Below are 16511 nucleotides of genomic sequence, written 5' to 3'. Positions count from 1 at the left end.
AGGTATCTATTCAAACACTCAATGTTCTGAGTTCAAATTTCACCTATGGGATTCAATTCCTGCTGAGGGTCAAGGCCAGGCCTGGCCAACTTGAATTACATTGCAGGCCACTTTAATCACAGAAAGTTTTTTGAGAGCCACTTGTATACTGACAGAACTGAAAGCATTTTTGTTTTCTCATGCTATTATTACAATAATGAATGAATGATTGTTATGTCAACATGAAATATCGTTGCAAAAACAGTGGTATCTTTCTTCTTTACTTTTCATTACAATCTTTAATTTTTGATAAAATTTTTTAAATGTTTGTTTAAATAAACCCATTTCAAGATAGTATCAAGTGAGTCACAAGATAAAAGTCTGCAGGCCACATGAAGCCTTTTTTAAGGTTAATTATCTGATTATGGGACCGTAATAAATTATGAAAGTTGTTATAGATGGAGGAAAAGTGTGGTTCTCTGGTACTGCAGTTGAATGCTGATGTGGTTGTGAAAATGATGATGATGATGATAGTGGTGGTGGTAGCTGTGATAATTATGATGGTAGTACTGGTATGTTGGTGATGGTCACAATGATAATGATATTAATAAGAATTAGGATGCTAGCGATGACAGTAGTTACAATCAAGGAGATGATAGTGATGATGATGATCTTGATGTTATGGTAGTGACAATAAGGGGTCATGGTAACGAGGATGATGATAAAAATGATGATGATGATGATGATGATGATGATGATGTGGAGGAGAGAATTATAAAGGATATAGTAAAGTAGGTAGATGATCTTAATCCACACCATGAGGTCTCAGGAATATTATCTCTAACTAAGAAAAAAAGCCCAAAAGAGCTAGAAAGAAGGTGTATATATATATATCTCTTACCTGACAATTAAGTAAACACTAGAACTTACCTGAAAAGAAACAAAAAAAAATGAAGGTGAAACATCAAAAATGTTTAATACTTGAAAAAGTTTATAATATTATTCAAAGTTGAAACACATTTTATCATTATTATTTATATTAATATGCTAAGGCCAAATGTGATATTGGTGTTAGTTGAAGGGAGAGGTAAAATGAGAGAAGGTGAGAAGAGTGTCAGCAGTGAGAGCTAGAAGAAAGGGATCGTTACTACGTTGTGCAGTTGAATAGTTAGTTAACGAGAGAGAGAGAGAGAGAGAGAATGCGTTTAAAGTAAATGGATGTGGTATAGCTGAAAAGAGAGTGAGAGAGAATTAGTATTTTTACTGAAGGCAAGACAGGAGTAGAAAATACAACAATAGTTAACATGCATACGCATATGTTATGATACATCAGTACATTTCAAATAACACACTTATGCATAGGAGTGGCTGTGTGGTAAGTAGCTTGCTTACCAACCACATAATGCCGGGTTCAGTCCCACTGCGTGGCACCTTGGGCAAGTATCTTCTACTATAGCCTCGGGCTGACCAAAGCCTTGTGAGTGGATTTGGTAGACAGAAACTGAAAGAAGCCCATCGTATATATGTATATGTTTGTTTGTCTGTGTTTGACCCTCCCAACATCACTTAACAACCGATGCTGGTGTGTTTACGTTCCCGTAGCTTAGCGGTTCGGCAAAATAGGCCGATAGAATAAGTACTAGGCTTACAACGAATAAGTCCTGGGGTCGATTTGTTTGACTAAAGGCAGTGCTCTAGCATGGCCACAGTCAAATGACTGAAACAAGTAAAAGAGCTAAAAGAGAGTATGCAGTTACATGATTTTAAACATATAACAAAACAATACTGTGACAGATAATAAAAATAAGATTTTGGTTGCTGTTACAGGATTTCTCTATCTAAATGGATAAAGAAGTGCATATTTTTCTAAATCATTAATTTATTAAGCAAAGGTTTCTCTTGTGAATAGCCGAGGAACAAAATATCATATAGAGTTATAGAAACTTCAAAACAAAGCAAAAAAAAAAATTTCAAATCAAGAATTTCAAATAACAGCTGAATCAATTATTTCATTTTTTACAGAATAAATTTGGCATTGCTTGAAAGATGGTCGCATAAGGAGGAAACGAAAAAAAAAAGAATTATTTATCAACACTAAAAATTTCATAAACAATAGCCACCATACTTACTTTTCTGTTTCATATATATAATACTAAATACATGAAAATATCACAATTTTGCACGAGTTGATGAATATATGATGTTGTCTGCATATGACAATACAATAAATGCAGATGCAAAACATTTTCAAATAGTTTTTGTATGCAATGAAATCATGATGGCTAATCATATTTCAATAGGTTTGAAAATATTTTTGCTTATATATTATTACATTGCTTCTCGTCTTCTGTCATTTGAATAATTGGTGACATGAAACTTTGATATGCTTAAATTTCTCATAAAATATACAAGTTCTTCATTATACATTAAGTACTTGTTTTTTTTTGTCACTAAACATAAATGTTCAATGATCTTCCTCATATATATAGGCAAAGGAGTGGCTGTGTGGTAAGTAGCTTGCTTACCAGCCACATGGTTCCGGGTTCAGTCCCACTGCCTGGCACCTTGAGCAAGTGTATTCTACTATAGCCTCGGGCCGACCAAAGCCTTGTGAGTGGATTTGGTAGACGAAAATTGAAAGAAGCCCGTCGTATATATGTATATATATATATGTATGTTTGTGCGTTGTGTTTGTCCCCCTCCTCCAACATTGCTTGACAACCGATGCTGGTGTGTTTACATCTTCGTAACTTAGCGGTTCGGCAAAAGAGACCGATAGAATAAGTACTAGGCTTACAAAGAATAAGTCCTGGGGTCGATTTCCTCGACTAAAGGCGGTGCTCCAGTATGGCCATAGACAAATGACTGAAACAAGTAAATGAGTGAATGAGATATATATATATACTAGCAGTATCGCCCGGCGTTGCTCGGGTTTGTAAGGGAAATAACTATATAAGCATTTTTAGAGATGTAAAATATAATAGCCATCTCAATATGGGTAACCACAAAGGGGGGGGGGTTACTGTAGCTTTTTACGTTCTGGAATTAATAATAAATTTTTAGAGAGTTACTTCCCTTATATATGCCAAAAATGCATTAAAAATGGGAAAAATTGATGGTAAATTTTTTTTAAAAATCGTAGACTCATCGTAGACGCACACTAATACCCAGAAGGGCTCGATATGAATCACGACTATAAGATAAACTGGTTAAACTGCACCGCAAAATGTGGGAGTAGTTAGGAATCTAAATCGTAGGAGACAGACAGCACACAACCTTACTTTTATATATAAAGATATATATTCTAGCAAAAACTGTCCGATGAACGGCAACGGGAAACTCAGAGTAACAGGTTTTGTTGAATTTTCTGCTGCTTTAAATAAAGTATATATATATATATATATATATATATAGAGAGAGAGAGAGAGAGAGAGAGGCAATAAGAAAATGGAGGGGATCAATAAGTAGTTCATCATACATTATATTATGTCAACTTATTTATTTATTTACTAAACTGACATTTACAAGAATATACATACATGTATAACATATTATGTTTTATATATATACACACACACACATACATGCACACACATTTATGTATTGAACCAGCCAGGATCCCTGGTCTGGTGGTACGTAAAAAGCACTATCCGACTCGTGGCCGATGCCAGCGCCGCCTCGACTGGCCTCCGTGCCGGTGGCACGTAAAATACACCAATCCGACCGTGGCCGTTGCCAGCCTCGCCTGGCACCTGTGCAGGCGGCACGTAAAAAGCACCCACTACACTCACGGAGTGGTTGGCATTAGGAAGGGCATCCAGCTGTAGAAACATTGCCAGATAAGAATGGAGCCTGGTGCAGCCTTCTGGCTTCCTAGATCCCCGGTCGAACCGTCCAACCCATGCTAGCATGGAGAACGGACGTTAAACGATGATGATGATGATACAGGAATGGCCAAAAGTCACCCGACAGTAAAGCAAAACCATTTAATTCCAACATTTTTTTTATGTTTAACAACTGAATGAATTTAATAAAAGCATCTAAATATGAAAAGTCCTTCTTGAGTGACATATTTTTCCTTTCGAGTCCATACGGAATTACAGATAGTATTTATGGAATTTTGATTTACTGTCGGGGGACATTTGGCCCACCCTCTCTTTTTACTTGTTTCAGTCATTTTGACTGCGGCCATGCTGGAGCACCGCCTTTAATCGAGCAACTCAACCCCGGGACCTATTCTTTGTAAGCCCAGTACTTATTCTATCGGTCTCCTTTGCCGAACAGCCAAGTGACAGGGACATAAACACACCAGCATTGGTTGTCAAGCAATGCTAGGGGAACAAACACAGACACACAAACATACACGCACATACATACATATACATATAAACGACGGGCTTCTTTCAGTTTCCGTCTACAAAATCCACTCACAAGGCTTTGGTCGGCCTGAGGCTATAGTAGAAGGCACTTGCCCAAGGTTCCACGCAGTGGACTGAACCCAGGAACCATGTGGTTGGTAAGCAAGCTACTTACCACACAGCCACTCCTGCGCACATACATACATTCATATATATATCTTTATATATATATATATATATATATGATGGCCACAAGCTTGTTCTTGAGTATGGCTATTGCTTGAAGCACTTCAGCAATGGTTTCATATGTGAGAAGCATGGAAGTGGCTTTTCAGGCCAGTAAGTGACCACAGATGTTATGTATATGGTTACCTCCAACAACATGAGCCACTTGCAGTTTCATGTCACATTTTAAGCCCACAGCTGATAGGTAAATCTTCCTGCATTCATGGCATATTTTTATGCTGTGTATGGTGACATCCAAGCCAACTCTAAGTAAATGACTTTTTTTTTTGTGACTTTTAATTCCTGTGCTGCTGAAACAGACTCTCCTACATTCTTCACATGTTAGCTCACTCTGGTCACCCACATTTCCTAGAAATATCACGTCCATACCCTTTCTGGAATTCTACTTCAACTTCTTATGGTTTCTTTAAGCTATTTCAAAGTTCTCATTTCTGTCGTACACTGCTTTCTTCCATCTTGCCTTGTCAGTTGCAATTTCTTCCCATTCATTTTTCAAGATGTTAGCTTTCTTCAATGATATTTTATGCAATTCTTGAACCTCAGTTTACATACATAATACACACACACACACACACACACATATATACACATGCTAATATTGAACAGTGAGAAAGAATGCTCAACACTGCATTGGCAAATAAATATTCTTTATATATGGGTAAACAAGGCTACCATTGGTTTCATATTGAGAGAAAATTTTTCATATACATGCATCTATATATACACATATATACATTATATATAAACGCACATACACACATATATAAAAATACCTACACACACATATACACAGACATATGTATATATACACATACAAATATTTATACACACACACATATATACACATATTTATGTGTATGTATATGTACATTTACATACACAGATACACACACACACATATGTGTGAGTATTTAGAATAGAACAGTATTAATAAAATTATTTGAGGACATGCAAAAGAGCATCTTTAAAGGGATGTTATATATATACATGTATGTGTGTGTATACATATATACAAAAGAAGACAGTCTCCCATGCAAGCAGAGACATTCATTCCTTTACACACAAAGAAGCATTCACATACACAATCAGTTACATGAAATGTATAGACATCTATAAGCAAACACACACACACACACACACACACACATATATACACATGCTAATATTGAACAGTGAGAAAGAATGCTCAACACTGCATTGGCAAATAAATATTCTTTATATATGGGTAAACAAGGCTACCATTGGTTTCATATTGAGAGAAAATTTTTCATATACATGCATCTATATATACACATATATACATTATATATAAACGCACATACACACATATATAAAAATACCTACACACACATATACACAGACATATGTATATATACACATACAAATATTTATACACACACACATATATACACATATTTATGTGTATGTATATGTACATTTACATACACAGATACACACACACACATATGTGTGAGTATTTAGAATAGAACAGTATTAATAAAATTATTTGAGGACATGCAAAAGAGCATCTTTAAAGGGATGTTATATATATACATGTATGTGTGTGTATACATATATACAAAAGAAGACAGTCTCCCATGCAAGCAGAGACATTCATTCCTTTACACACAAAGAAGCATTCACATACACAATCAGTTACATGAAATGTATAGACATCTATAAGCAAACACACACACACACACACACACACATATGCACACAGAGGCAAAGTTTAGAAACATGAGGGCATGAAAGTAAGAACCTGAGCTGAGCGATATACAACATATGCATGTACTCACACACATGCACACACACATACACTCACACACATTCACACATATACATCAATATACCCTTTGTACCTCTCCCTTGACATGCCGTGACTCATAACTTAGCATCACTGGTTTCCTTGGAGATTATGGAATACAAACATCACCACCAGCACTGATGGCACACCTTACACCACTGCCACCACCACCACCACCACTGTTATCTCTGTTGCATTATCACAACATCACCTTCACCAGTGTGAATGGCACATCCTATCCTGTTATCACTAACGCTATCCTATACCACGACCATGCCGCATTACGCTACATCAACATCACACCCTAATATCCCCACACCAGACTATACCAACATTGCAACTACCACCACCACCATCGTATCACACAACACTACATCACCAACATACCATATTGAGACCGCACCATACAATATCATCACCGACACCACTCAATGTAAACTTCTTGTAAGATGGCAAGTTGGCAGAATTGTTAGGAAACTGGGTAAAATTTTTAGCAGTATTTTGTCTCTCTTACTCTCTTTTACTGGTTTCAGTCATTTGACTGTGGCCATGCTGGAGCACCGCCTTTAGTCGAGCAAATTGACCCCAGGACTTATTGTTTGTAAGCCTAGTACTTATTCTATCGGTCTCTTTTGCCGAACCGCTAAATCACGGGGACGTAAACACACCAGCATCGGTTGTCAAGCGATGTTGGGGAGACAAACACAGACACACACACACACATATATATATATACAATGGGCTTCTTTCAGTTTCCGTCTACCAAATCCATTCACAAGACTTTGGTCGGCCCAAAGCTATAGTAGAAGACACTTGCCCAAGGTGCCACGCAGTGGGAATGAACCCGGAACCATGTGGTTTGTAAGCAAGTTACATACTACACGGCCACTCCTGCGTCTGTCTATGTTCTGAGTTCAAATTCCACTAATGTCTACTTTGCCTTTCACCCTTTTGGGGTCAATAAAATAAGTACCAGCTGAACACTGGGGTTGATGTAATCTACTTACTCACTTCCCTAAAATTGCTGGCCTTGTGCCAAAATTTAAAACTGATATTAATTTCATATCCATATCACACCGTATTTACACAATGCTACACCATATTTAGCCAACAAGAGAGCTTCTATGTAATCGCTCAAGCTGCTAGAAATAACAGCCAAATCTTCTTTGAATTACACTTGACCATCTTAGGAAGAACAGGCTGCATAATGTGGTTTCATATTCTTTTTACACAAGAAAAATCAGGATGGTCATGGCTGGAGCACTTTTGATTATAGGTTTGTTTGAATACAACAACAGTATGGGGCTGTGTAAATTGTAGATATTGCTACAGATAATTTGTTTGTTTTTAGAGAAGTAGGTGTGAAAGGTAGATGTTGAAGTGGGAGAGAAGGGATGTGATGAATAGTGGTTTGAGGGAGGATACACAGAAGAGGAGTTAAGGGAGGGAGAGAGGATAAATAGAACAGAGTGGGGGGGGGGGTAGAGAGAGAGGCTAGAGTGTAGTGTGATGTAATAAATAAAATAGGGATTTTCTAGGGATATATTTCTCATCTTGTATATCAACATCCCTATTTTGTTTCTTTTTAACCATTTTGATACCAATCCCACCAAAGATTGTATCTAGTTCTGTGATGCAAACTTCCTGTTTTGAAGTCATCTAAACTAAAATATTCCACCAGAAGTCCATATTAATTCATATTCCAAACACCAGCTTAATAATGACAAAGTTTCAGTCATTTTACTGCAGCCATGCTGGAGCACTGCCTTTAGTCGAGCAAATCGACCCCAGGACATATTCTTTGGAAGCCTAGTACTTATTCTATCAGTCTCTTTTGCCAAACTGCTAAGTTACGGGGACATAAACACACCATCATCAGTTGTCAAGCGATGTTGGGAGACAAAAACCCATGAACAAATGCACAGTGTTTGGCGTTAGGAAGGGCATCCAGCGGTAGAAACTCTGCCAGATCAAGATTGGAGCCTGGTGCAGCCATCTGGCTCGCCAGCCCTCAGTCAAAATCGTCCAACCCATGATAGCATGGAAAGCGGACATTAATCGTTGATGATGATGATGATACACATATATACATATATATGATGGGCTTCTTTCAGTTTCCATCTACCAAATCCACTCACAAGGCTTTGGTCGGCCTGAGGCTATAGTAGAAGACACTTGCCCAAGGTGCCACACAGTGGGAATGAACCCAGAACCATGTGGTTGGTAAGCAAGCTACTTACCACACAGCCACTCCTGCACCTATGTATTATTTACTACAAACTCATTATTATTATCATTTTTAAAATTAAATACACCACATGTACATATGCATATGCGTAAATAGATATATGCATGCAACATGTCCGGATGTTATCTAATGCAGCCAATGCAGTCACTGCCTTTTCAAACTTTTCCAACAAGCTGTTGTGCATTGGAGCACTATTTACAATAAGCACATCACCAGAGTAATTAGCATGCAGGACAAAGTGCTTGGCAGCATTTCATCCATATTTATGTTCTGAGTTCAAATGCTGCTGAGGTTGACTTTACCTTTCATCTTTTTGGGTGTTGATGAAATAAGTATCAGTTGAGCATTGCACTCGATGTAATCAACTTTCCCACCCCTCAAAATTGTTGGCCTTATATCTATTATTCTTTTGTTCTTTTATTCTTTTTAATCATTTGACTGTGGCCATGCTGGAGCACAGTTTTTTAGTCGAACAAATCGACCCCAGGACTTATTCTTTGCAAGCCTAGTACTTATTCTATCAGTTTCTTTTGCCAAACTGCTAAGTTACGGGTACGTAAACACATCAACATCAGTTGTCAAGCAATGGTGGGGGACAACACAGACATACAAACACACACACATGCATATAGCTATGTATATATATACGATGGGCTTCTTTCAGTTTCTGTCTACCAAATCCACTCACAAGGCTTTAGTTGGTCCAAGACTATAGTAGAAGACACTCACCCAAGGTGCCATACAGTGTGACTGAGCCTGGAACCATGTTGTTGGGAAGCAAACTTCTTATTTCTTTATTGCGCAGAAGGAGCTAAACACAGAGGAGACAAACAAGGACAGACAAAGGGATTAAGTCGATTACATCGACCCCAGTGCATAACTGGCACTTAATTTATCGACCCCGAAAGGATGAAAGGCAAAGTCAACCTTGGTGGAATTTGAACTCAGAACATAACGGCAGACGAAATACCGCTAAGCATTTCGCCCGGCGTGCTAACGATTTTGCCAGCTTGCCGCCAGGAAGAAAGCTTATTTCTTTATTGCCCACAAGGGGCTACACATAGAGGGGACAAACAAGGACAGACAAAGGGATTAAGTCGATTACATCGACCCCAGTGTGTAACTGGTACTTATTTAATTGACCCCAAAAGGATGAAAGGCAAAGTTGACCTCGGCAGAATTTGAACTCAGAACGTAATGGCAGATGAAATACCACTAAGCATTTTGCGCAGCGTGCTAACGATTCTGCCATCTCGCCACTGGGAAGCAAGCTTCTTACCACAAAGTTATGCCTGCACCTATACCACATTGCCATGTGGAATTATTACTATTTTAAACTTAAATACTTGTGTACATATGTATATACATGCACAACCAAGATGTTACCTAAAGGTGCAGGTGTAGTTGCTGTCTTGTTGGCAAACAGTGAAACTTTTTACCAACAAGTTGTAGTGCACTTGAACACAATACAGTAAGCTCATTGTTGTTATTATTATTATTGTTATAGTAAGAGAAAGCTTGGAATTGTTTACAGAGGAAAAGTTGTAGCTTTCAGACTGAACTTGCTTAGTTTATATTATTGAATGAACAAATTAGATGTAACAGATTGCCAAAAAAAATAGTAAAAATATATTGAAATGAATTAGAGAAGGAAATCAATAAATTTGCTGAGAATTATACTGGATAACATTGAATAAAGGAAATGAATTGATGATGGTGGTGTTGATGATCGAAGTGGTGATGGTGGTAGTGGGGAGGTGGTCGATGTGTGTGGGTGGATAAAGGGTGATGTAAGCAGTAGTGCTTCTGATGGTAATGATGATGGTAGTGGCGGTGGTAGTGGTGATGATGATGGTGGCCTTAATGATCAAAGTAGTAATTGCAGTAGTAGTAGTAGTAGTAGTAGTAATAGTAGTAGTAGGGAGTGGGGGAGAGTGGTGATTTTGTTGGTAAGTGATTGGGTGGGGAGTTGACATGGGTAGAAGTAATGCTTCTGATGGTAATGATGGCAATGGTAATAATGATGATGGTGATGGTCTTGATGATCAAAGTGGTGATGATGCTAGTGAGGAGTAGAGAGGAGATGATGTTTTTTTGTGGAGTAGGGGTGCTGTCATTAGAAACACAGCTTCAGTGGTGGCAATAGCAGTAATAGTTAATGGTGTAGGTGTGCAATGATGTAACAATGATGATGATGGTTGTGATAGTATTGGTAGCAACTGCAGTGGTTATAATGGTGGAGGAGCTGAAAATGATTTTGATGGGATGATGATGATGGCATGGCGATGATGATGATTGTTGTCGTCACCACCACCATCATCAATATTAGCTCAACACTTCCAGTGAAGCCACCCATAGTTGCCCAACTATTTTTATTTTATTCCTGGCAAATTGTAAAGAAATCTTTGTTAACTTTTTTCATACAGATTCTATATCATATTTCATTTTAAACACACACGTGTGCATATACACACCTGCCTGTGCATTTGTGCTTGCATGCATGCACACATACACACTATTACAACCTGCACTGCCATTGTCATCCTTATCACCACCACCATATCTTTCTCATCATCACCACCCTAAAGCACCACTACCATCATCATCAACACCAACAACATCACCTCATGTCACCTGCAAAGGAAGCCAATACTTCTGAGTAAGATCTGATATAGGATAGAAGGGACACTTTCACCTTCCTTGAATGAAACAATACTTATCAAGCTGTTGGCAAAATAAATTACACCTAATACATTCTATAAAATAGTCAGTTGTAGGAAGGGAATTCAGTCATAGAAAACATGCCAAATGTAATTTACAAACAGGATGTAAACTTTGTTAGTCACAGTTCAGGCTACATGTTGTTGAGGGCAGTAATTGAACAAGAACTGATACAGGTACAGGAAATTGCTTTGAACTGCTTTCATGAGATAAGTCTTAGGTGTTGATGGTATAGTTAAATGTATGCTGTGCATTTTGTAAAGTGGTTAGTGAAAGGAAAAACAGCTAGCCATAGGAAACATACCAAAATGTGAGGAAAAGGGAAGGGTATCTTTAAATGGAAACATGGCCTGAATGTTTGCAACACAGTAGACTCGGTTAAAAGTACTCAAGGTGCCAAGGGATGGTGTTAAACTGGTCACTGGGTTAAGTCTATGACCCATGTAGGACATGGTGGGATTTGAACAGGGAATTTTAAGAGCCAGAACAAATACTGTAAGGCATCCTGGTCTAACTGTCTTACACTTACACCAATCCACCAGCTTGAATAGCATTCGCTTTTTAAAAATCCTGAAAGGGTGAAAAGCAAATGTTGGATTTGAACTCAGAGCACAAAGAGTCTGAACAAGTATTGCAAGGCATTCTGTCTGACACACTAATGACTCTGCCAATTCGCCTAGCAGAAATGAATATTTTTGTAAAGGCAGAAGAAAAAAAAACAATCCAAATTAGGCTGTGCTTAATATGCAGAAAGGGATTTGATAGGAATTTCATATAGTGCACCTGTACAAACAATGGGTAAAGGGGATCTAAAGCAGGTTTATGGAGAAGAAGGGTGCATGAGAGTAGTAAGCCATAAAAGCACCAAAAAAATAAAGTTTTTCAATTGCCTGGAAGGTTTACAAGAAGTAGATAGTAGCTTCTGTTATATGGGGGTTTCCAGCAATGTTTTAGGGCATAGACACACTGGACAGTTGCCTGGGGACCTCACAGGTCTAGAGGTCCAGTTCTGATCCCTACGTGCTGTGGTTTGCTGTCAATAAACAAATACTTTAGGGCCCATTGCATTGATTTACTTGGGGTGGGAGTGGGCTACAATGCTGCTAAAATGTTGCTGGGTGCCCCAACTAGAGATAGAGGTAAGATATTTGTTGCGAAAATATAGAAGCAAGGTCAAGGACAGTGGAAAACATTGAAGGAAGTATTATCTGTTAACAATAACGTGCTTCTCTGTTTGAGTATACTCATGTTTTGAGTTCTATTTTTTCCTGTTTGTATCACCAAATCTCTCTTTCTCTCTGTATGTATTAATGGAAAGTTCCTGGCTTTGGGTAAAAGAAAATAGCACAAGGATCAAATACTTATGATTTTATTCAACATATTCCCCTCTCAGATTCACTTATTGCAGTGGGCCTTCAGTTTTTCTAAGCCTTGTAAAAGAACTCCAGCCAGGTCTTTCGTGATACTCTTAAATCCAGAAACTTTTCAGTACTCCCTCAAATATATATATATATATATATATATATATTAGAAGAAATAAGGTATATAATCTAATATACCTTATTTCTTCTAATATATAATACCTGTACATCATCTCCAAACCTTCTAATATATATATATATATATATATATGTACACACACACACACACATTCAACATTTATCTATATACACATATCCAAATATACACACATGTACATACACATGTTAATTTAAGATTGATACACCAGCTTGATAATGACAAACTTGTTTTAGTAACTTTTTCATTACTTTCAAAATTAATTAAAACAAAAGCAGTGCATTTCTATAGAAATATGGTAACGAATCAGATACTATACACATTAACAATGAAGCACCTATGGGATCACTTGCATTGCTAGATAAAGGAGCCAGATCTCCCTCAAATCACCTTTTAAACAAAAACAAAACCCAACAAAATAACAGGGAAGATCCTTAGATAATGCAGATTTATTGTGATTGAAAATAAGACAGAGTGGTTATGACTGCAATAACTCTGATTAAAGGGTTGTTCAATTTAGACTAACTTGGGGCTAAACAACAACACCCACACTACCACACTGCACTGCACTATATTACCCATGCCACAGCACATTATACTGCATCACATCTCCCCTCACCACACCAGACAGTGATACAGTACATTGCAATTTGTGGATAACTGAAGCAGTCTGTCTGCAGTTAGGCTCTAAACAGAATTCTATTAGAATAATCTAAATATAACTAGCAACATTAGGATGCTTTGCTTCATTGCCTGCTTAAAAGCATTGGCATTAAAAAAAAAGATATGCTATAATAATAAACAAAGGGGTGAATATATAATATATAATAAACAAGACAAATAAATAAGTAATAAGGGTTTAAAATTTTGGCACAAGGCCAGCAGTTTTTTGAGTTAGGGAGTCGATCATATTGATCCCAGTACATGACTGGTTCTTATTTTTGAAACCTTGTAAGGATGAACAGCAAAGTCAACTTCAGTGGCATTTGAACTCAGAATGTGAAGGTAGATGAAATGCTAAGCATGTTTATCCAGCATGCTGGCACACGGCCAGGAATTTGTGGAGGAGTTGGTGATGATAGTAGAAGTATTAGCTGGGATCAATTTAGATCCCAGTGCACGACTGGTGCTTTATGTTATTGTTCCTTGAAGGATTAAAGTTGAAATTGACCTTCATCGGATTTGAACTTAGAATGTGAAGAGCTGAAACAAATATTGGAAAGCATCTTTTATTGACAGTCTAATAATCCTTACAAGGCCTGAAATTTGGGGGGAGGGGACTAGTCGATTGCACAGACCCCAGCATCTCACTGGTACTTATCAACCCTCAAAGGACGAAAGACAAAGTCAACCTTGGTGGAACTTGAACTCAGAACATAGTGACAGATGAAATACCACTAAGCATTTTGCCTGGCGTGCTAACGATTCTGCCAGCTCGCCACCTTAATAATAATAAAGTTAATAATCATAATAATAGTTTCAAATTTTGGCTTAAGGCCAGTATGTTCAGGGTAGGGGTTAAGTGAATTACGTTGAACCCAGTGCTCAACTGGTGCTAATTTTACTGACCTTGAAAGGATGGTTGTGTCTGAACTCAGAATATAAAGTGGGAAGAAATGTCACTAAGTATTTTTTCCGGTGCAGTAACAATTCTGCTAGTTTGCCACCTTAATAATAACTATTATAATTCTTTCTAATTTTGGCAGACGGTCAACAATATTTAGAAAAAGGAGCAAGTCAAATACATTAACACCAGTACTTGACTGGTACTTATTTTATTGACCTCATAAGAATGAAAAGCAAAGTTGATATTGGCAGCATTTGAACTGAAAAAATAAACCTGGAAGAAATATTGCTAAGCAATTTGCCTAGCGTGATTACAATTCTGCCAACTCACTGACTTAGCAATAATCCTTTCTACAATAGATACAAGGCATGAAATTGGAGGGAGGTGGGGATAGTCAGTTACATCGACCCCCAGTATTCAACTGGTACTTAATTTATCGACCCCAAAAGGATGAAAGGCAAAGTCGACCTCAGCCGAATTTGAACTCAGAATGTAGTAGCAGACAAAATACAGCTAAGCATTTTGCCTGGCATGCTAACGATTTTGCCAGCTTGCTGCCTTTGACTTAGCAATAATAACAATTGTTACATCTACTAGACACAAGGCCTGAAATTTGGAGGGAGAGGGCTAGCTGACTACATCAGCTCCAGTGTTCAACTGGTACTTATTGACTCGTAAAGATGAAAGGCAAAATTGATCTTGGTAGAATTTGAACTCAGAACAACAATAGTGATGTTTCTAACAAAGGCACACAGATCACTGCTTTTAATAAAAGTAATAATTCTTTCAAATTTTGGCACAACACCAAACAGTTTTTGTGGAGTGGTTAAGCTGATTACAGAGACCCCAGTACATGACTGGGATCTTTTCAATTGTGTGGCCAGGAGCCCAGATCTTTCTACTTAACTAAATAATTTGAAACTTCGTATGCTGGTACAGTGTTTCAAAACAAGACACAGGTTGGAACTAGTTTATTTGAGAAAAATCTATTTTATGACTTTAATCGTAGATTAAAACTGCGAATTTTAACCAATAAGATTGCTTGTTTTCATATTTAATACGTTACTGCATTCTGTTAGTGTGATGTAGAAAGCAGTTTTGTGACGTAGGCAACTGTGCACATTTGAGGCTAACATACATAGATACATACACACACACACACATACATACAGATACACATACACCGAGTATTCACTCGAAAAAACTAAACACTGAATCGGCCATACATACATGTGTGACACACACACACACACACACACACACATACATAGATACATACACACACACACACATACATACACACACATACATACATACACACACACACACACATACATACAGATACATATACACCGAGTATTCACTCGAAAAAACTAAACACCGAATCGGCCATACATACATACATACATACATACATACATACACACACATACATACACACACACACATACATAGATACATACACACATACATACATACATACATACATTCATACATATACACATACACCAAGTAAAAAATTTCATCGTTACTGTTTTGTTTACATTTGTTTACATACCATATGTTTAATACGTCACCAAATTGGTGGCCGAGACGGAGTAAATAATATGAAGCCGAAAGACGGAATACCATTGGTTAAAATTCTAATTATTAAACAATGTTAAACTTAGAAGTTACAATTCCGTTTTCATTCTGGTTTACAATTAAGTTTACTTTTGACACATTCTACCAGTATACGAAGTTACAAATTGTTTGGTTCAGTCGGAAAAATTTGAAAAAACTGGCTTCACAAATGAAAAGATCCCATGACTGGTACTCAATTTTATTGAGCCTGGAGAGAAAGTTATCTTATCTATTCTGCAATTTTGTTCTATACATAACTTCTCTGTGCCTCTAATTCCTCAAAGACACATCAACATAGGTGTAGGAATGGCTGTGCTGTAAGTAGCTTGCTGACCAACCACATGGTTCTGGGTTCAGTCCCACTGTGTGGCACCTTGGGCAAAGTGTTTTCTACTATAGCCTCGGGCCGACCAAAGCCTTGTGAGTGGATTTGGTAGACAGAAA

General features: G+C 37.6%; 1 protein-coding gene across 2 annotated transcripts in view; it reads right to left on the bottom strand.

Moving 5' to 3' along the window:
• LOC115212415 (protein FAM107B) overlaps positions 1 to 16511 on the bottom strand; it is a 218975-nt gene that overhangs the window by 126966 nt on the left and 75498 nt on the right. The gene's annotated exons all lie outside the window — the stretch shown is intronic.

This window comes from Octopus sinensis, linkage group LG5 (genome assembly GCF_006345805.1).
Source record: "Octopus sinensis linkage group LG5, ASM634580v1, whole genome shotgun sequence".
In the NCBI taxonomy this organism is placed as follows: Eukaryota; Metazoa; Mollusca; class Cephalopoda; order Octopoda; family Octopodidae; genus Octopus; species Octopus sinensis.
This window is presented reverse-complemented; position numbering and strand designations above follow the sequence as displayed.